This window comes from Budorcas taxicolor, chromosome 11 (assembly GCF_023091745.1).
Source record: "Budorcas taxicolor isolate Tak-1 chromosome 11, Takin1.1, whole genome shotgun sequence".
Taxonomy (NCBI): domain Eukaryota; kingdom Metazoa; phylum Chordata; class Mammalia; order Artiodactyla; family Bovidae; genus Budorcas; species Budorcas taxicolor.
Window position 1 is genome coordinate 60,745,934 of NC_068920.1, and position 21,333 is coordinate 60,767,266.

The 21,333-nt window shown below is 47.0% G+C and overlaps 1 long non-coding RNA gene across 1 annotated transcript in view; it reads left to right on the forward strand.

The window, feature by feature from the left end:
- Window positions 1-21,333, forward strand: part of LOC128056867 (uncharacterized) — a 129,338-nt gene that overhangs the window by 83,976 nt on the left and 24,029 nt on the right. The window contains exon 2 of the long non-coding RNA XR_008200181.1: window positions 5,969-6,030. This is a non-coding gene — a long non-coding RNA (uncharacterized LOC128056867). The remainder of the gene's footprint in view (window positions 1-5,968; window positions 6,031-21,333) is intronic.

Below are 21,333 nucleotides of genomic sequence, written 5' to 3' on the forward strand. Positions count from 1 at the left end.
CCCTCCCTCTTTCCCAGATACCCAAAAGGACAGCTCCCTGGGGCGGGACCTACACTGGCCTTGGGGCCCGTCCTCCTTCCCTCAGCATTCCCCACCCCAGGATGAAGGGCTTTCACCGCTAAGGCTTCCCCTCCCCCCGGGCAGGTGCCTGGTCCTGAAGACAGCTTTCAGAGAAAGCTTCTGTGGCTGTCTCCCTCAACCATGGAATCTTAGTGTTTCAGGGGAGACTTTTTTTTGTCACACCAGGCAGCTTGTGGGATCTTTGTTCTTCGGCCAGGAATCAAACCCAGGCCCCCTGCAGTGGAGGTTCAGGGTCCTAACTACTTGACCCATAGGGCATTCCCCCAGATATTTTATAGCCAAATTGACTCCCTTCTTATGAGAAATCTGTCCACAGGAGATACCACCCATCAGTGGGGTCCCAGTATTTCCTGCCTAGAAAGTACAGTCCCCGGTTTCCTCCTGGGAAGAGAGAAAAGGGGTTTAAGCCTTCCATTTCCACAGCCTCACCTCCCCAGTGTCTCCATTTTACCAGTGAGAGTTTCCGGACCTCTATCTGACCCAGGCAGGTAAGGTGAGCATGGCCTTGGCCCACTGCACTGAGCCAGGCGAAAGAGCTAGCAGGAAAGAGCCGGACAGGCACAAGATCAAATCCCAGTCCTGACCCTGACCAGCTGTGTGAGCCCAGGCCGCTCACCCAAACTCTCTGAGCCTCAGTTTCCTCATCTGTAAAATGCGAACCCGGCCAGACTGTGGGTTTGATGTAGGGAAGAAGTGAAGCAGTGCCTGTGCACAGCCTGGCACTGGTGCCCAGTTGAGGGGTTTTCAACCGGGGCCTGACAGCTCACCAGGAAAGCCTGTGGCCCGTCCATCCTGGGGAGGCTGTACCAGATCAGAGGGAAGCTCAATAAGCCACTTGAAAGGGACCTTGACTCATTTTGTGGTAACTGAATGTGCAGTTCAGGAAGTGCTTTGCAAGAGCGAACTGGGCTCCAGCTGCCCCCTCGTCCCCCTGTCCTCTGCTCCGCATCCTCCGTGCCTTGCTGTTCCCAGCAGCGCTCCCGGCTCAGCCGGTGCGCATGCGCAGAGCATGGCCCGCAGGACCCGCGCCTGCGCCCTGAGCACTCACTGAAAGCTGATAAGGGTGGTCCCCGGCTAGGCACGCCACACAACCGCCTGGGTCTTTCATGAGGCCAGGTGCTCACTCTCTGGGCCTCTTATAAGTAGTGCCCCAGCGTATCAGGCCAGCGCCTTTCAGTTCAGTTCAGTTTAGTCGCTCAGTCGTGTCCGACTCTTTGCGACCCCATGAATCGCAGCACGCCAGGCCTCCCTGTCCATCACCATCTCCCGGAGTTCACTCAGACCCATGTCCATCGAGTCAGTGATGCCATCCAGCCATCTCATCCTCGGTCGTCCCCTTCTCCTCCTGCCCCCAATCCCTCCAAGCATCAGAGTCTTTTCCAATGAGTCAACTCTTCGCATGAGGTGGCCAAAGTACTGGAGTTTCAGCTTTAGCATCATTTCTCCAAAGAACCCCCAGGGCTGATCTCCTTTAGAATAGACTGGTTGGATCTCCTTGCAGTCCAAGGGACTCTCAAGAGTCTTTTTCAACACCGCAGTTCAGAAGCATCAATTCTTCGGCGCTCAGCCTTCTTCACAGTCCAACTCTCACATCCATACAGGACCACAGGAAAAACCATAGGCTTGACTAGACGGACCTTAGTTGGCAAAGTAATGTCTCTGCTTTTGAATATGCTGTCTAGGTTGGTCATAACTTTTCTTCCAAGGAGTAAATGTCTTTTAATTTCATGGCTGCAGTCACCATCTGCACTTGACATTTAATAGTCACAAGCAGCTCCCTTGGGAAGTATTAAACTCACCATTTAAGGATGGGGAAACTGAGGCACCCAGAGGGTATGAAATGCGCAGGCCCGTGGAGAATGATGAGTCTGGACCTGGGGTTTGAACCCGAGGAGCTGGACTCCAGACGCTGCTTCCCACCTAACCCCTGGAATCTAAAACCTGCCACACGGGAGGTTCCTAATAGGAGTCGGGGTTCAGCCATGCCGTGCAATGCACGTGATGTTGTGAGTGTGGTGGGAAAGAAGGATGTGGGGTGACCTCAACCCCTGCTTCTGCTTCCTGCTGGGCAGGGGAGGAGCTCTGAGTGTGGGGGAGCCTTAGGGCATGTCGCAGGGCTCCCATGTGTCCAGTACCAGATGCCCTGGGAGTTGGCATGGTTACGGCCACTCCACTGCATTCTTTTGGACCCTCCAGCCCCTCAGGGCCTTTGAACACTCCGTGGACACTGACAGCAGGAGCCCACGGAGCAAGTACTGACGTCATTGGAGGAAAACTGTGGGGTGACCTGTTGGGAGGCCGCTGCCACCGGAGACCAGAGGCTGGATGGGCTGGGGGGCCTCTGAGAGCAACAGGCTGCCTGGCCATTCACCCGGGTCCACTCCCACCTACCTTCCCCAGGCGCTGGCCGTGTGGGGTTTCTGGGGAGAGGGAAGTGGGCAAGTGAAGTGATGTGGGAAAGTGGGTGGCACAGAATTGCAGCGCTAGCTCCCAGGTCCTGAGAAAAGCAGATCCTCCTCTGGCCCCTGCCTCCCAGGCCTTGGGGAACCAGATCTTTGTAAACTGAGCTGTACGCCTGCTGGGAAGTCAGGGCCAGTCCTAGTTCCTCATTCAAGGCGTACACCCTCATCCCCAAGGCAGTTAAAAGCCCCGAGTTGCCCAATTTGACAAGGGAAGGCTGGCCCGCCGTCCCGCTCACCCTTGGAACCTGAGCCTGCCAGGCCTGGTCTGTCTGGCCTCCAAGGCCGGACAGTGACCCTTTCCCTGCATCCCAGAGCCCACGTGTCGAGGAGGAAGCTGCCATTCTGACAGCCCAGAAACATCTGTTCCCCATTCATCATTGTCCAGCTCTGATGTCTTTGGGGACTATTTTGAAGGACAGTTTTTACTGTTGTAACCAAAAAAGCAAAAGGAAACAAACAATTGCAGTCCTCCTTTATTTCAGAAGTTTTGTTTTTTCTGTGTTAGTAGAAAACCATTCCCGTAAACAGGAGCTTGGACCAAATTACCCTCCCCCACAGTGTGGCTAGAGCATCTCCCTCCCCCTGCTTCACACCTCATTGTGCTGAGAAATTTTGAGATATAAATACGTTTGGGCTGAGGCTGGGATGAAATGAGCAGCAGAAAACGTTTTGTTCCCACCTGCGCGTGTGTGTGCATTTTTCAGAGGATACTGATGAAAGCCAGCATGCCTGATGCTTGGTGATCAAAATGCCTTGAGTAACAGCAGCTGCTCTGAGGGCCCTCCCCATCCTCTGCCTTCTGAGTCTGCAGCGACCCCTACTCTGATCTGGATGTTTCCAATACGCACTTGTTCATACAATGGATGTGCCGGTTCAGACTCATGGAGACCGTGGAGACACCCAGATCAGCCCGGAGAGCTCTTGGACTGTTTCCATTTGGTGCCCTGGCAGGTGCATTAGTGACTACAGAACAGTCGTAAAATGCCCCTTATGCTGAAGGCTGAGGGTTGGTGAGCAGCCCTCTTGGAGCTGATGAAGGACCACTGCTTTTCCCAGGGCTCTGCTGAGCCCCAGGGCACCCTGGGACTCTTGGGGACTTGTCCTGAGTTGGGACTCCAGGAGGATGCTACCCAGTAGGAGGCAAGATCTGGATTCCTAGGATGTGACAAGTGAGCCCCTGGATCCCTCTCTATCTTCCTGCTTGTTGTGTAAGATGTTTTCATTTCCTCTGGCTGGTGTAAACACCCTGGGTGACTTAAAACAACACAGATCTATTCTCTGACAGTGTTGGAGGCCAGGCACCCCAAATCCATCTCACTGGGCTCAAAGCAAACCCTCATTCTTTTTTGGAGGCTCTAGAGATACAGGGCTTCCCAGATGGCTCAGCTGGTAAAGAACCTGCCTGTCAATGCAGGAGATGCAAGAGACATGAGTTCAATCTCTGGGTCAGGAAGATCCCCTGGAGAAGGAAATGGCAACTTGCTCCAGTATTCATGCCTGGAAAATCCCATGGACAGAGCAGCCTGAAGGGCTACAGTCCATAGGGTCACAGAGTCAGACACAACTGAGTGTGCGCACACACACACGCACAGATTCCTCTTCCTTGACTGTTCTAGAGGCTGCCTGTACCCCTGAGCGGTACTTGCAGAAGCCCGGTTACAGAGGCAACGAAGCCTTGTCAAGAGAGCTGCAGCGTATCAGGGCTACCTGTGTCTGCTCCACCCAGTTTCCTCTGGGGCCATGCCCCTTCTTTCCATTGTGTGGCATCTTGGGGAGGGAGTGACTCCGAATGCCTCCTCTCTCCGTATAGCCTGGGGATTTGCTGGGGGGTGGGGGTGGGGGATATGCCACCAAGCTCTGTCTTTGGGATGCTGTTGTCTGAGACTTTGGGGCTTACCTTATTCAACACAGCAGTGCCCTCCTGGACCACATTACTTCTGCCTCAGGCCTATTTTTGCCATTCCTGTTCTTTCCCCTGCCCATTCCCAAACCCAGTGATTTGGCTTTCCCCATGATTCATGGAAACTCCAATCTCTTAGCATACAGGCCCTTTGTGATGGAGTTCACAGATGCAGATTCTGTGACTGGTGCCCCAAACCTGTGAGACAAGGACTGTCTTTGTTGCTAAGTCATGTCTGATTCTTTGCCACCCCATGGACTGAAGCCCGCCAGGCTCCTCTGTCCATGGGATTTCCCAGGCAAGAATACAGGAGTGGGTTGCCATTTCCTTCTCCAGGGAATCTTCCTGATCCAGGGATCAAACCCATGTCTCCTGCATTGGCAAGTGGATTCTTTACCACTGAGCCACCAGGGAGGCCCACAAGGATTGTCAACTGTGTTGAATAAATGGAGGACTTGAAGATTCATTTTAGTGCCATCTTGCAGATGTCTTGATGTATCTGGGAAACCTGGTCCCGGCACCAAGGCTCTGGCTGCTGGTCAGTGAAGCGCGTGCTGGGAGTGCATTGGGGGAGGGGTGGTGATGAAGGATGGCATGGGTTTGACTCATTTTTGCTCCTAGTGCCCTATTGTCCAACAATAGGCTCTTTGATTATCTTAGATGACATCATTATTGCCAGAGCCGTGATGAGGTTCAGAATATACTACCCAAAAATGTATGGTAGCTGGGTGTATTGAGTATTTTAAACTGAAGGGACTTGAGAAAATAGCAGCTGCCCTTTTCTACCTCTACTTGCACTTCTTCCCTGAGACACATCGTAAAATCCTTCTGTGAGAGGCATCCTCCCTTTACCTGGAAGATCAGTCTTATCTCTGAAGATAAAGAGAAGAACCCTAACAAACAGGCCTTGCTCAGTTTCCCCCAGTGTATTACACTCACGTCTATTCCTTCACCTGCCATATGCTCCACACCTGGGCCTCCTCCTCAAACCCAGCACAAAATACTCAGGTCTAACTTTTGCTTTGGGTCTTCATTTCCTTCTGATGGCTTCTAGATCATGTAAAATGTGCATGCTTAATAAACGTGTATGCTTTTCTCCTGTTAAATCTTTGTCAGCTTAATTTTCAGACCCAGGCAGGGTCCCCCATGATGGTCAAAGAAAGACTTTTGCTTTTCCTTCAGCCTTGAATTTGCTCACTGGACTCCCACATACCCTGCTGTGTGAAGGACACAGAAGGTACAGAAGTGAGCACAAGGGTTAGTCACAACAGGCCAGGACCTTAATAAATGCTGGCAGTGTTTTTGTTTAGTTTCATCTCTAAAGCACTTTGACATGCAATGCATATTTGTTGAATGAATGAGTAAATGAAGGTTGTTGCAGTCCAAACCAGCCTTCTTGCCAGTGGACTGCCGTGCCATTTAAAGTTACAGGTACAGCTTCAGCAGTGAGCCCGCAAACTCAGCCGGAGATCAGCGAACATTGCTCATGTCCTTTTTGTTTTGTCTCTCTATTTTACCACTTTAGGGCTCCCATGGACCAGAAACAAAGCAGAAACGCGAATTCCCGGCTCAGGCGTTTACTCGAAGGTAAGAGGGCCCTGAAGCGGGCAGTGAATGCTGGTGTTGTACAGTTTTAAAGCGTTTTGAATGGCATAGATCTGAAGACAACAACAACAACAAGTGAATGTTCTTTGTCATCAGAATGGTTCCCTGTGAAATTTACACGTAACTTACAGTTGTTAGTAACTCTTAAATTATGGGTCTTCTGGGAACCTAGCCTTGTGTTCTTGGGCTGGAGGTACCCAGAAGGGCCCAGACAGGGTGACTGTAGCTGAGATCCAAGGAGGCATGGGATGGGGTGGATGACATCGAACAGAACTCAAAGCCAGGAGAAAAGGCCGAAGCAGGCAGGGATGGGGGAGCATCCATACCTAGAAGCCTTTTGAACAGAGGCTCTAGGACAGGAAGCAGCTGCCCTGGGGAGAGGGCACAGCCTCCTACCGACCGCTCTTGACCTGCTAGCAGGGTGACTGAGAAACCGCCAGGGATATGGCCTCTGAAACCTGAAGCAGGGACCGTCGCAGGGCAGCCAGGACGGCTGGTCACTCAGGTTCCAAACGGTCTCTAGAATTCTCTCGTGGTGAAAGAGCCTTGGTCCCCTGGGGCCACCGGGATGTCTCTGCCACCCGCTGGTTATGCTCAGGGTGGGTGGTGAGAATAGGGACGGGGACGGCCCTACCATCCCCTCCTGGAGCAGAAGCCAGAGCTTTTCCAGGCTTTTGGACTCTGTGGATGGTGAATGCTTCAAAACCTTTAGGATCCCACGGGACTGTTAAGAGTTTCATTTATTAATGACAATTAATTTTAATATTCAAAAAAATTCAGACAAGTTTCTCAGAGTTGGTACTGAGTCAGTGTAGAAAATATCCTTTCTTGGGGAAGGACTGGGATCATGGGATTAGCAGATATAAACTGTTACACATAGGATGGATAAACAACAATGTCCTACAGTATATTCAACAGCCTGTGATAAACCATAATGGAAAAGAAAATGAAAAAGTATCTATGTATTTAACTGTGTCATTTGACTGTACAGGAGAGATTGATATACATTGTAAATCAACTATGTGAAGTGAAGTGAAGTTGCTCAGTCGTGTCCGACTCTTTGTGACCCCATGGACTACATGTAGCCTACCAGGCTCCTCTGTCCATGGGATTTTCCAGGCAATAGTACTGGAGTGGATTGCCATTTCCTTCTCCAGGGGATCTTCCCGACCCAGGGATTGAACCCAGGTCTCCCACATTGTAGACAGACGCTTAACCGTCTGAGCCACCAAGTTAAATATATATATAGTTTATATATTAAACATACATTTATAAATAATTCCTATATTAAATACATATTTATAAATAATATAGAATTTACACAATATATATAATAAATATAATTATATATTAAATATATAATACATATAATTTATTGTATAAATTTAAGCTATATATAATGACATTGACATTCTATATATATTGAAGCAACTTAGCATGGACACACATACATAAATTTATATATTAAATATATATAAACTTAAATATGAGGTTTCCCTGATAGCTCAGTTGGTAAAGAATCTACCTGCAATGCAGGAGACCCGGATTCAATTCCTGGGTTGGGAAGATCCTCTGGAGAAGGGAAAGGCTACCCACTCCAATATTCTGTCCTGGAGAATTCCAGGGACTGTATAGTCCATGGAGTCAGAAAGAGCTGAACACGACTGAGCGACTTTCACTTTCAAAGTTAAATATAAAATATGTGTGTGTGTGTGTGTGTGTGTGTGTGTGCTTGTGCTGTGCTTAGTTGCTCAGTTGTGTCTGACTCTCTACGACCCCATGGACTGTGGCCCCCCTAGGCTCCTCTGTCCATGGGGATTCTCCAGGCAAGAATACTGGAGTGGGTTGCCTTGCCTTCCTCCAAGGGATCTTCCCAACCCAGGGATTGAACCCAGGTCTTCTGAATTGCAGGCAGATTCTTTACTGTCTGAGCCAGTAGGAAAGCCATATATATAAGAAAATATCCTTTCTCTGGAGGTAAAACTGCACAGGGGTTCTATTTGAATTTCAAAGGGAGAACAGCTTGCTTTGAGCCAGTACAGCTTGAAGAAGCTTAGTGTGGTACATCTTATCACCAGGACTACACCATAGTGTAAAGGGCCCCTGGAATCTAGATTTGGAGTCCTTGAGGTCTCCAGACACTGTTTTCTCTTCTTTCTCCCCTAAGGCTGCTTCTCCATGGGCCACTCCTCACATTTTAATCTTCTAGAAATGCACAAATAACTCAATTGCATGTCAGAAGGGCAAAAAAAAAATTGACTTTCATTTTCTAAAATATCTAAGTTCATCTTGAACTCCAAGCCCTTTTCCTACTGGTAGCAACCAAATATTTCATTTTACTACCTGAAGAGTCCTCAGTTGGTAAAACTAACTGTAAAACTTAGACAGTGAGATCTAAGGTTTTGATATTGCTCAAGGTTTCTTTTCCACTTTTCCAAGACACAGTCCGGGTGCCAGAGTGGACCTGTGTGCCCTGTCACATTCAGAAATCTTTGTCTGCCCCAAGACTGCAAAGATCTTCCATGGGTTTCATAGCTTCAGGATTTTACTTTTAAGTTATAAATGGTAAGCCTAAATATGTGTTGCTTAATTTTTGTTTGAAGATTTTTCTAGATACTTGTTGATAAGGTCTAATTCCAATTGGTCAGAGATTCATGCGGTATGATATCATGGCAAAAACAATTACTGGCTGTCTCTAAAATAAACTGCAGAAGGACAGAAAAGTAGTCTTTTATTTTGCTCACATATTTACCATTTTTGGTAACTTTTCCCCATGTTGAAGACCCAGGTTTCCTCCTGGTGTCATTTCTCATCAATCTGAATAACTTCCTTTCACATTTCCTGATGAAGAAGTCGCTCAGCTTCAGCTAGCTAAAAATGTCTGTTTCCTGAATTTTTTGAAGAATGTATCTTACTGGATGTAGAACTTTAGCGCTAATCATTTCATTATCTTATCATCACATGATCTCTTGCTTCTTCGCTTCTGATAAAAACTCAGATGTGACTCCTGTCATTGGTCCTTTGTATCTGTGTCATTTTCTTCTCTGGCTGGTTAAGACTTCTTATTTTTCAGCAGTTTGACTATGACATACCTTTCTGTGGTGAGTGTGTATGTTTATCTTCTCTGGAGTTTATTAAGATTCTTGAGTTTAGAAGTTAGTATTTTCCATCAGGTTTAGGACATTTTCAGCCATATTTTTCAAATGCTTTTCCTGCTCATTTTCCCTCTCTTCCTCTCTGAGATTCCGATTACACTTATATTAGAATGCTTGATATTGTACCAAATGTCACTGAAGCTCTTTCATTTTAAAAAATTTGTTTTGTTTTGTGTTTTTAAGACTGGCTTATTTGAGTAAAGATATCAATTAAACCAAGAGAGAATGCTTTTTAACCACACGCTTCTATTTCATAGCCACGCCATACAGCATGTGGGATATTAGTTCCCCAACCAGGGATTGAACCAATGACCCCTATCTTAGGAGTTCAGTGGCTTAAACACGGGACTGCCAGGGGAGTTCTCAATTTCTTTCTAAAAGAGCTCTTTTTGCTTTAGATTTATCATAGATCACATTGCTCAGGCCCTATGCCTTTATTTATGCACTGAATGGCATAATCTTTTTGAAGGCAGCTTAAAAAAAGATTGGCTTGTTTGTATTGGCCTGTCTTCTAGTTTACTTACCCATTTTTCTTTTTGGGGTATCCACTGAATTTTTCGGTTCTGAGTCTTGTCAGTTCTGGAACTTCCATTTGATTCTTTTTAAAGAATTGTTTCCATTGCTCTGCTGAGATTCTCTCCCTGTTTTATGGCAATGTTGTTGTTTAGCCACTAAGTTATGTCTGACTCTTTGTGACTGCACTGACTGTAGCCCGCCAGGCTCCCCTATCTATGGGATTTCCCAGGCAAGAATACTGAAGTGGGTTGTCATTTCCTTCTTCAGGGGATCTTCCCAACCCAGGGATCGAACCTGAGTCTCCTGCATTGACAGGTTTTTTTTTTTTTTTTTAACCACTGAGCCACCTGGGAAGCCCATCACGGCAGTGTTTTCCTTTAATTCCTCAAATATATTTAGAATTGCTACTATAAATTTCTTATCTGCTGATTCCAGCATCTAGGTTACCTTTGAGTTCTGTTTCTATTGCTTCATTTTTTTTCTTGGGTATGTGCCACATTTTTCTGTTTCTCTGCATATCTAGAAATTTTTTATTATATTTTTTTGTGAACAGTGGGTTTAGAGATTCTGTATCTTTCGTCTGTCTTTAACGATAGCAGGCAGGTAATTATGGCATATCAACTTGAAGTTATGGAAGCTTGATTCTGATTGTTTTTAATTGAAGGATAATTGCTTTACAGTATTGTGTTGGTTGATTTTTACTCTTTAAAATGGGTCTGTTTTGGATAGTTTGCTTAATATGAGGGAAATATCTTCCATCTTGGGACATAATCTTTGATTGTCTCCCCTCCTTCTTCTCTGATATCAATAAAATGTTAAAGGTGTTCATGAAGTCTCTCCTGGAAAAGTTGGCAAGATTCAAGCTCCACATTCTTGTCTCTCTCAGCATTTGCAATCTCTATTCAGTTTTTAAAATTTTTAGCTTCTTTCAGGATCTAGCTCTTTGATTTTCAGCCACTCTGACAGCCCTGAACTCTGTCCTCTGACACTTCAAACAGTTAAGATTGCAGCTTTCTGTCTGGCAGGCTGAGGAGTGCCCTCATCAGAAAACTGTCTAAACATAGGTCTCATCCTGTGTGGTTCCTTTTTTGAAAGGTCAAAGTCCCCTTTGGTTTCTGCCTGCTTCTGGTTGCTCTCCAGTGCTTTCACAGCTTTCCTTTCTAAAATATTTTGTTTTGAGTTGTTACTTGTTATCTTCAGGAGGTTTGGTCTGGTGGAAAGGAACCACTCCATCCACCATTATTAGCACTAGAACTTCTTCTATACCCATTTAAGGACTTTAAAATGTATTGCAAAATTGGCCTTGACAAATATTGTCCCAAATTTTATTCTTACTGGTAGTGGATGAGAATTCTTAATATCCATCCTCTCTCTTGGCATCCAGAATATTTGAAGCTAAATATCATGGAATGTTAGAATCTTTGAGACCACCAGATACAGTAATTCCAAGTTCAAGGTCCCTGGATTTCAAAAGGATTCCGGAAGATAGTGTACAGTTGAAGGACAATTTTTGTAAGTTATAAACACTGTTTCCAAATATGAAATACATAGTTAACCCATTTTGAGTGACATTACTTTTGGTTAACTTTTCCCTGGTGGCTCAGACAGCAAAGAGTCTGCCTGCAATGCAGGAGACCCAGGTTTGATCCCTGGGTCAGGAAGATCCCCTTAGAGAAGGGAATGGCTACCCAGTATTCTTGCCTGGGAAATCCCATGGACAGAGGAGCCTGGCAGGCTATAGTCCATGGGATCTCAGAGTAGGACACAACTGAGCAACTAACACTTTTGGTTAAAATGACATCCTATTTTTCATGGAAACATTGATTTCTTTTGATAACTTTCTGCAGAAGTAATCAACCAGGACTTCTGCTTGATAGTTTAGTTATGTTTTGGGCCAACTCAAACAGGCAAAATACGTTATTACTGATAAGTGAAGTGTGGCTTTTATGAAATAGGAACCTTGAGGAGAAAGCAAATCAAAAGAATTTCTGGTGGCCCTGGACCCTTTGAGCAGTGATGGGCACTACCTGCCGATGAATTTAGACTTCATCTTTGAGTGTCTCTTTATCTGGATAACTTTGTTGGCTATGGCTTAAGTATCTTTCTTTACTTAGGCCCAAAGAGATCAAGGGCTTCCATGGTGGCTCAGCAGTAAAAAATCTGCTTGCAGTGCAAGAGACTCAGGTTCAATCCTTGGGTCAGGAAAATCCCCTGGAGAAGGGAATGGCAACCCATTCCAGGACGCTTGCCTGCGAAATCCCATGGATGGAGGAGCCTGGTGGGCTGCATATCATGGGGTCACAAAGCGTTGGACACAACTTAGGGACTAAACAACAACGACACGAAGAGATAAAGAATTTGCCTGGAGTTCCACAGAATTACTCCCACTGTGGGTGCAGAGATCAAAACCCAGCGTCAGACTTTGTTCTTATCACTGACATCCATCTTAACTGTGAAGGAGTGATTGTTCTATCTACTGTGGTTCAAAAAGAAAAACAGAAAGCAGTGAATTGGGAGAAGAAGAGCTTGTCCTGGGAGCCTTTTCACGGTAGGATGGGCAGCCATGTTCTTTGAAGTGCCCATGACTCCCTTGTCACTAACTTTCAGAAGCAAGAAAATGTCTCTAGAGTCCAGGTGAACAGATATTCGCAGACCCATTGTATCTTACTAGGTTTTCTTTTTTTTGCTGCAATGTTCATTTCTTATATTTTGACACTGGATTTGGTTTTGTGTGTGTGGATTCACTACAGTCTTATTTCCTAGATTTCTAAGGGCAGACACTTCCCATCTTTCGTAATCACCGGAAATGACTGGAGTCATGTAAACACATAGCTTGTTTTTCCTTTTTTCACTCCTCCAACATCCAGGCAACTGGCACATATTCCTTAGTGTGTATTTTCTGTAGCTAAACTTAGGTCTATTTCAGCACTTGCTTTTTTCCAGGAAAATTGGTGTCCCTATTGGAGGCAGCAATCATGAAGCCACGGAGACTTTGTCAAAGTCTTATGGATTTAAAAGGACTTAGATCAACTTAAAAAAAAAAAGTTTAGTTTGCTCTTTTTACAGTTTTTATTTGTTTGTTTAGCTAGGTTTTGGCCGCGCTGGGTGGGTCTTCTCTCTAGCTACAGGAGCAAGGGCTGCTCTCTGCTTGCCTGTGTCGGTTTCCCGCTGCGGCGGCTTCTCTAGTTGTGGCGCGCAGGCTCGAGGGCCTGCAGCTTCAGTAGCTATGGCTCCCAGGCTCTAAGCACAGCCCCAATAGTTGTGGCGCATAGCCTTAGCTGCTCTGTGGCATCTTCCTGCACCAGAGATCGAAAAACCGGTGTCCCTTGTGTTGCAACCACTGGACCACAAGGGAAGCTGGAGTTCAGTCCTCTTTGATGAAAGGTCCAGGACACCAGCAAAAGGAGGCCTGGGAGCCTGTGTCCTCTCCACCCTGAACCTGGTGAACTCAGTCAAATCTTCCCTTTTCAGTCTGGGACCTGGCTCGTCTATCTAGAGAACAAGGCTGGAGGCAGACCAGGCTGGTGGCCTCTCCAGTTGTGGGATGCCAGGCCTGAGGGTGGGGCATTCACAGGTAAGATGGGAAAGGGGTCTGTTCCCCATCCAGGCCCTGCAGTCCTCTGAGCCAGGTAGACGATTCCCGTTGGGGCTTCAGATCCACTCGGACCGTCTCTTAAGGAATTATATGTGGGGTAAAAACAGGGCCAGGGCACCTCTTAGACTTCAGGTCAGTCCATCTGGGTCTGTGAATTGTGTGTTTTCCCCTCTACTTTCATCTGGGCTCTTCAAATAAAAGGATTTGAGAAGCTGAATGCTTTGGACTGTCAACAGAAATAACTGATAAACAATCTATAATCAGAATCAAAAAGAGTTTTATTTGAGCCAAACTGAGGACTGTATAGCCCAGAAGACAACCTCTCAGAGGATCTCCTTGGGAGAAGCATGGTTTTCAGCAGTTTAATATGTTGTCAGAACAAAGAGCATTAAATGAGTCATGGATACAGTCCTTCAAGGTTTAAAAAAAATAGAACAGCATGTATAAAGTGAGTCAATATGGCCTTGGCACCTGGGGGGAGAGTCATATCATCAAAGGAGGACCCGCATGGGCATCGCAGGAAGAGGGGTTTGATCTTTATTTTTAATATAGACATGCTTTACTTCTGACCAATGAACCTTTTTCTTTTATAATTAAAGTAGATATACAGTGTATATCTACCACAAACAGGCTATGATAGTCAGCATGAAATTCAGGTTAACTCATGTATAAGGCAGAATGACCTCCCCATACCTCAATATGTGAAAATGTCTTTTATCAGGACACATATAAAAATATATGTGGGCCCTGAAGCCAGAATACTTGGCTTAATCCTAGCTGCAACACATACTGGCTGTGTGATCTTGGGTAATTGCTTAACTTGTCTGGTCCTCAGTTTCCTCATCTGTAAAATATGACAATAATAGTGCCTATCTCATCATCATTAGGATCATATTAGCTATTATGTATGACAGATTCTCCCCCCCCCCCACCCCCGCCACCCCTGGCATATGGGATCTTAGTTCCTTGACTGTGGACCACACCCATGCCCTCTGCAGCGGAAGTGCAAAGTCTTCGCCGCTGGACCATCCGGGGAGTGGCAGCTGTTATGCAAGAAATTCTTCAGCAGGACCTGCCATGTTGAAGGAAATGGCAACCCACTCCAGTATTGTTTCTAGGAAAGTCCCATGGATAGAGGAATCTGCTGGGCTGCAGCCTGGGGGGTTACAAAGAGTCAGGCATGACCGAGCAACTGAGCACATACGCACATTTACAATTGATATAGAAAGTACTATATAAATGTGAGCCATCATCATTTTTTACAGTTATTATTTTGCTTCCTTTCTCTGTGTTTATTATACATTTCTAATTGCTAAAAGAGATCCCAATTTTCCATTTATTAAGACGAAAGGAAAGCCTAGCCACCCCCTGCCCCCTTGGCCCTGGCCTGTGCATGCTCTTCATCCAGGCTTTTTTTGCTGGAGCCAAAGACACACAATTCTTGTCCCCATGCCCAGGTAGGGGTGTTGAGGCACAGAGCAGATGTCCCTCCTAGACTGTGGTTTGGGTCCCTGTACAGTCTTTCAACTTCTTTTCTTGGTCTTTCAACTGTCTTTTCAACTCTGTAATTTTTTTCATCCTCATTAATGAGGGTAGTCTTTAGTCATAATTATTTCTTGAAAATTAATATATACACATTGTAAAAATCCTCAAGCACAAAAAGCCCCCTAACTCTGATCCAAAGGTTGATTTTCTTCTCCTGTTACCAGTTTCCTACATATCCTTCCAGGCTGGTTCTAGGACAGCATTCCTTTGTTGTCTTCCCTGCTTACTGATCAACACCATTGGTGCAGGCCTGTAAATGCGTTTGGGTGTACAGACTAGAGTGAGACTGACCTCTGGGCTCACCTGCCCAGTTCCCCACAGCCAAGGCCGTCTGTTCGCGCCTGCAGGTCATCAAGGTTATGGACCTCGGGGCAGGGCCTGTCTTAGTCCAGACGAGTTCAAGACCCAGTTTAGTAAGCTGAATGTCATCTAGGTCATTGGCTGGTCTTGCAGCCAAGTTCTAAAATCCACCCTCTGCCTTTGGTCTGGTTCTTGAACCCCTCCAGCCTCTTCCCTTGAGCTTGGCTCTTTGACCTGAGAGCTTGCTCAGGAGCTCACCCTGTCCCCTCCAGTCCTGCCCAGAGCCCACAGAAGAGACCAAGGCTGACCCATTGCAGCCGCAGCCCATTCCTCATGTCTGGTCCCCCTGGTCTGTCTGGGTCACTGGGCTCTCTCTGCCAGGACCCTTGCTGGAACCTACTGACACTGTCCCTGTCCTGCACTGCCTCTGATTCTGTGGTCTCCACACTCTATGGGAAGACTCCCTCCCCCTGGCTGATTCTAATCCCAAGCACCTTAGGATTCAAGACCAACCCATGTGACTGAGAAATTCACTTAACCTCTTATGACCCTCAGTTTCTTTATCTGTAAAATGGGCCTGATAATCCCTGCATAATCCACAGAGTTGGTTAACAGCCTACTATTAAGCCCTGCCCTGTAGATAGAAATCCCTTTGGCTTCCTTCCACCCACCTCAGTGGCGATATCGAATTTCCAGGTCCCATCAGCTTCCTCTCCAAAGAGCCCTGGCTGCTCCCTGGCTGCTCACCAAGCTCCAAGCTTCCACTTTAACTTAAGGCTTGAAACAAATGAATCTCAGTTGACTTAGTTTTCATTCCTCCCAGATTGGTCATCAGAACAGTTCCAGAAGAAGATCATCCCTAAGGTTCTTGAAGGGTGATTAGCAATGACGTCATAATAAAAATGGTGGTCAGTATTTGCTGAGCAGTAACTGTATGCCAGGTATTCTGCCAGGAGCCATACATGAATGACCTTATGAATCCTTTGTGACGAGTTATGGAGGCAACCCCACTGCCATTGACTCATGACTGAGATGCTCGGACAGAGGCTCAGAGTCTGGAAGTGATCTGATAAGGCGGCTCCGCTAACAGGTGGGAGAGGGGCGTTTAACCTGTGGGAAGACTCCAAGATCAGCCGAAGATCAGAGCTTGCTAGAGAAAGGGGGCCAGCCACCATCACTTGCATGTAGCAGAGACTCAAAGGCAGGGGGATGGGAAAGCTTTATAGTAAGGGAGGGGTGAGAAGGGGTCAGAGGCTGTCAGCTGACAGGGGATCTGGAGGCTGTTGGCACAGGGGATCTGGAGGCTGTTGGCACAGGGGATCTGGAGGCTGTTGGCATACTGGATCTGGAGGCAGGCTACATAGGACTGGACATCCTGCGTAATTGATTAGGGCTTATATCTGGCTTTCTCGTGTTGGTCCTAAGTTGGGTGTGGGGACAAAAATTAGAGAAGCTGTCAGTGATTCATCAACTCCTGGACATTTTGGCTGATGGTTACAGCAATGACTGTTTATCTTCCTGGATTGTCAAGCAAAACAGCCATCTGGGTTCCTGTGAGTCTGACTTAGAGCAGGCTGGTTTCGTGGGCTGTTGGCTATGGATAAGGATTTGGTTTCCTGGGCAGGTTGCTATAGGTTATGGGGCAGAATTCTGCTTTTATTTAATTAAAAAGAAATTTTGTTTATGCCCACAGCATGCAGGATCTTAATTCCCCGACCAGGGATCGAACCTGTGTCCCCTGCAGTGGAAGCAGAGCTCTAACCACTGGAAATCCCAGAGTTCTGTTTTTATACTAGGCCTGGTCATTGTTCATTTGTATATTCAGTCTCTCAAACCTGAGGAAGTCCAACTCCATATTCTTGGAATCTGGAAAACTCCATAAGGGCTAATTCAAGAGCATCTCAGAAGAGTCCTAGATTCTGAACCTACAATAGTTTAATCTGCTTCAGGCTGCTGACCTCTGTGGCTCCCAGGTGGGCGTATTTCTACCATTTCAGAAGTCTAATGCCTCAGTGGCTCCCAACAGCGGCAGCTGCTGTGTTTCTTGGGGGTCTGAGCCCCTCTCCAGCTAGAGGCCAGGCACACAGCCGCACCCTGGCAGACCCCAAGCTCCTGCCCCCACGCTAGGGTCTGCAGAGATCAGCACTCCAGACTGGCCGGCTCGACTCAGCTAAAGTTGCCAAGACAAGTTTCTGCTGGGCACATTTTCTGTGTGGTGTGTTTTTCTTTCTTTGGTAGCTCATAAAATTCCCCTGCCTGCCCTGGGCCTCTCGGTCTTTAATCTTCAACCTCTCTTGGAGCTGTCCCTATTTCTTTTTAATTGTGCCTCTTTTTTTTTTCTAAATGGAAGTTTCCTATTGACTTTTTATGACAATATAGAGACGTGGATGGACTCCAACAAAAATGAAATCTTTATGGAATAGTCATCTGTCTCCTGGAGCCTCCTGACAAATGTTCCTCCTTGGATACCCAGACATCTGTACATATTGGTGGGGAGCAGGGGGCCGTGGGGAGTCGTTCTGGTCTTGGCTGAAGTATCACGACCACGGAGGGAGGGGTGTGCAGCTCAGCCAGCGGGAGAGGGGGAGGGGACATGAGGGTGACATGAGATATGGAGCAGGAAAAATAAATCTTTCCCAGGTACAATCCCTTTGCCTTAGTGTCAGCTGAACTGGCACCGCTCCCTAATCCCGAACAACCTGGCTGCCTGGCTGCACGTGGGATACACGCGGGGTGACATGTCCGGTGACCCCTTGCTCAGCGTCTCTTGCCTTGGGCCCCTAGCCTGGCCTGGAAAGTTTTTGTCTTTGGGTCCTAACACCAGACATGACTGTCTGGGGTCGTGGGCTCGTTTCCCTTGGGCAAGCTTCCCAGAGTGTGGTCTGGGAATGGCTTGGGACCCACTGATGGTTCTCCTGGGATCAGGAGCCTATGCAGGCATGAGTTACTTGTGCCAGGAGGGGAGGAACAGTTCTCCACTTACAAATCAGTATTAGAAACCACCCACACCACATGCCTGGCCCACATCTGGGCACTAGGTCCGAAAGGTCACGGTCCCTGGTCCTATGGAGCTGATGTTCTTGAAGGAGGAAACAGGCAAAAATTAGAAGCCACCCCCCCCCCCCCCGCCAAAATCAAGTAAGTATGTAAATGATGTGACATTGTCAGATTGTGGGGAGTGTGTGGGACAAACAGAGAGGGGAGAGAAGGCTGCTGCGGGGGAGGAAGGGCATCCGTTTTAGACAACAGTCAGGGAAGCCTGCCTGCTGACACTGGGGATGAGCTCAGGTCAAGGAAAGAGCAGCTCAAGCAGAGAGTCAGCAAGTCCAAAGGCCCTGAGGCACTCGTGGATTTGAAAGCCAGAGAGAAAGTGAGGGTGGCTGGAATGGTGTGAGCCCCCAGACGAGCAGAGGGAGAGGGGGCTGGGTCAGGCCTGGGGCTTTGCGAACAAGCCTTCCTGATGAGCACCTCTTGTTTCAAGTACAGCATGAGCCACTGTGTGGATTTAGGGAGTGGAGGCCTGACACAACCTGATTTTCGTTTTATTTATTTATTTTTAATTGGAGCATAATTGCTTTCTTGGGCCAACTCTGGGAGATGGCGAGGTACAGGGAAGTCTGGCCTACTGCAGTCCATGGGATCGTGAAGAGTCGGATACAACTTGGTGATTGAACAACAACATAATTACTTTATAATGTTGTGATAGTTTCTGATGTACAATGAAGTGAACCCACTATGAATACACACATATCCTCTCTCTCTTGAGCCTTCCACCCCACCCACCCCTCTTCCCCTAGGTCATCACAGAGCCCCAAGCTGAACTCCTGGTGGTATATAGCAGCTTCCCGCTAGCTATCTATTTTACACACACAGTGTTAAACAGTGTTAGTCACTCAGTCATAGCTGACTCTTTGCAACCCCGTGGACTGTAGCCTGCCAGGCTCCCCTGTCCATGCGGTTCTCCAGGCAAGAATACTGGAGTGAGTTGCCATTTCCTTCTCCCTTTTACACTTGAGTGAAGTGTGAGTGAAAGTCGCTCAGTCGTGTCCGACTCTCTGCGACCCTGTCGACTATACAGTCCATGGAATTCTCCAGGCCGGAATACTGGAGTGGGTAGCCTTTCCCTTCTCCAGGGGATCTTCCCAACCCAGGGATCGAACCCAGGTCTCCCGCACTGCAGGCGAATTCTTTACCAGCTGAGCTATCAGGGATGTATATATGTCAACATCGCTCTCCCAATTCATCCCACCTTCTCCTTCCCTCTCTGTGTCCACACGTCTTTTCTCTATGTCTGCATCTGTATTCCTGCACTGCAAATAAGTTCATCAGTGCCATTTTTCTAGCCATAAAAAGAAACAAAAGGGGGTCATCTGTAGAGATGTGGATGGGACATGACTTAGCGACAGAACACGCGTGGATGAACCTAGAGCCTGTCATACAGAGTGAAGTAAGTCAGAAAGAGAAAGACAAATATCATATATTAACCCGTATATACATACCTACATATATAGATGGAACCTAGAAAAATGATTTTCATTTTAGAGATGCTATTCTGACTGCTGGGTCTCTAGAATGGACTGTAGAATTGTATTAAAACCAAGCTGCCAAGGTTTTGGAGCTTTGAGAAGGCTTCTACTCAAGGGGTTTGGGGAGGAGGGAGGTGGCAGGGTGGCTGTCTCTTCAGGTGGTTTGGGTCTAGAACTGCTTCCTTAAACCTCAGGGCCTCCTATGAAGCTTGTCCACAGCCTGAGTTTTGAGGACAACTGAGAAGTTATATAGGGGATAACTGATAGTTATGTTTGCCTCTCTGCCAATAACAGGCTTTCAGGAGAGGACAAAGCACTGTAGCCTCACATGGGAATTTTGTCAAAGAGTGGGATCTCCTCCGTGAGTGCTAGCTGTCTACCCAGTAGGAGGAAAGGTCATATACATCTTAGTAAGGGAGGAACATGTTTCAGCACCTCTGTGGCAGGCTCTGTCCCATATCTTATAACTGCCACCACTGCCCGGAAAAGTACTGTTAAATATGAGATCTGGGACTTCCTTGGTGGTAGAGTGGATAAGAACCCACCTTCCAGTGCAGGCGACACAAATTTGGTCCCTGGTCTGGGAAGATTCCACCTGCCGCAGAGCAACTAAGCTTGTACACAACTGCTGAGCCCACGCGCCCTAGAGCTTGTGCTCTGCAATGAGAAGTCACCACAGAGAGAAGCCTGCGCACAGCCAGTGGAGAGTAGCTCTCCCTCACCGCAGCTGGAGAAAGCCCCTGCAAAGCAGTGAAGGCCCAGCACAACAACCACGAAAACTATGGAACCTGGAACCAGAGAGCTTACGCAACTTGCTGACGGTCACACAGTACCAAAAGGCAGAACTGAGGCTGTGAGTGGCCTTGGAGAGCATCCACGTGCTGGGGGCTTGGTGTGCCCCTCCCATAAACACTGTTATGGTTCCTCAGGGAGAATGAGAATCATGCCTGGGAGAAGCTGGGGAACCCTTGGGAGACCCTTGTGTCTTCCTGCCATGGGCCTAAGGTCACAGAGCCTGCCTGAAGTCTGCAAGCTTTCAAGAAACATGCTTGACACTGGCCCAGAGAATTAGCTTCAAAGTCTAAGAAGAAAGCTGCAAAGTCACAGCTAGGAATTTAGATCAATAGAGAATAAGAAAACTGAAAGATGTTCTTTTAGCTCCATTTCTTCCTTCTACACTCATCTCTGCCTTTTGCAGCTCCAAGTGTCTGACCTCCATCACTTTCCTTCTGCCTCAAAAACCCCTTTTAGCATCCCCTGCAGGGTACATCTCTTGGGAATGAACGCCCTCTGTTTTTGTTTCCTGAGAGAAATCTTCCTTTATCCTTCACTTTTTTTTCCCAGTTAAAGTTTCATTGTGAGGTAATTGAAAATTCATATGTGTTGTAGGAAATAAATCAGAGAAATCCTGTGTACCCTTAATGCCACTTCCCCAAAAGTACCATCTTGCAGACCCATAGTAAGATATCACAAGCAGAATACGGACATTGCTGCACTTTCATGTATATTCATTGGTGTGTGTTTGCACACACAGGTGCACATGCACGCAGTTAGTTCTGTTCAATTATATCCCATGAGTGCGTTTGTGTATCCATCACGACAGTCAAAGTATGTTTTATTTCCTTCACCAGAAGGATCTCTAAGTCTG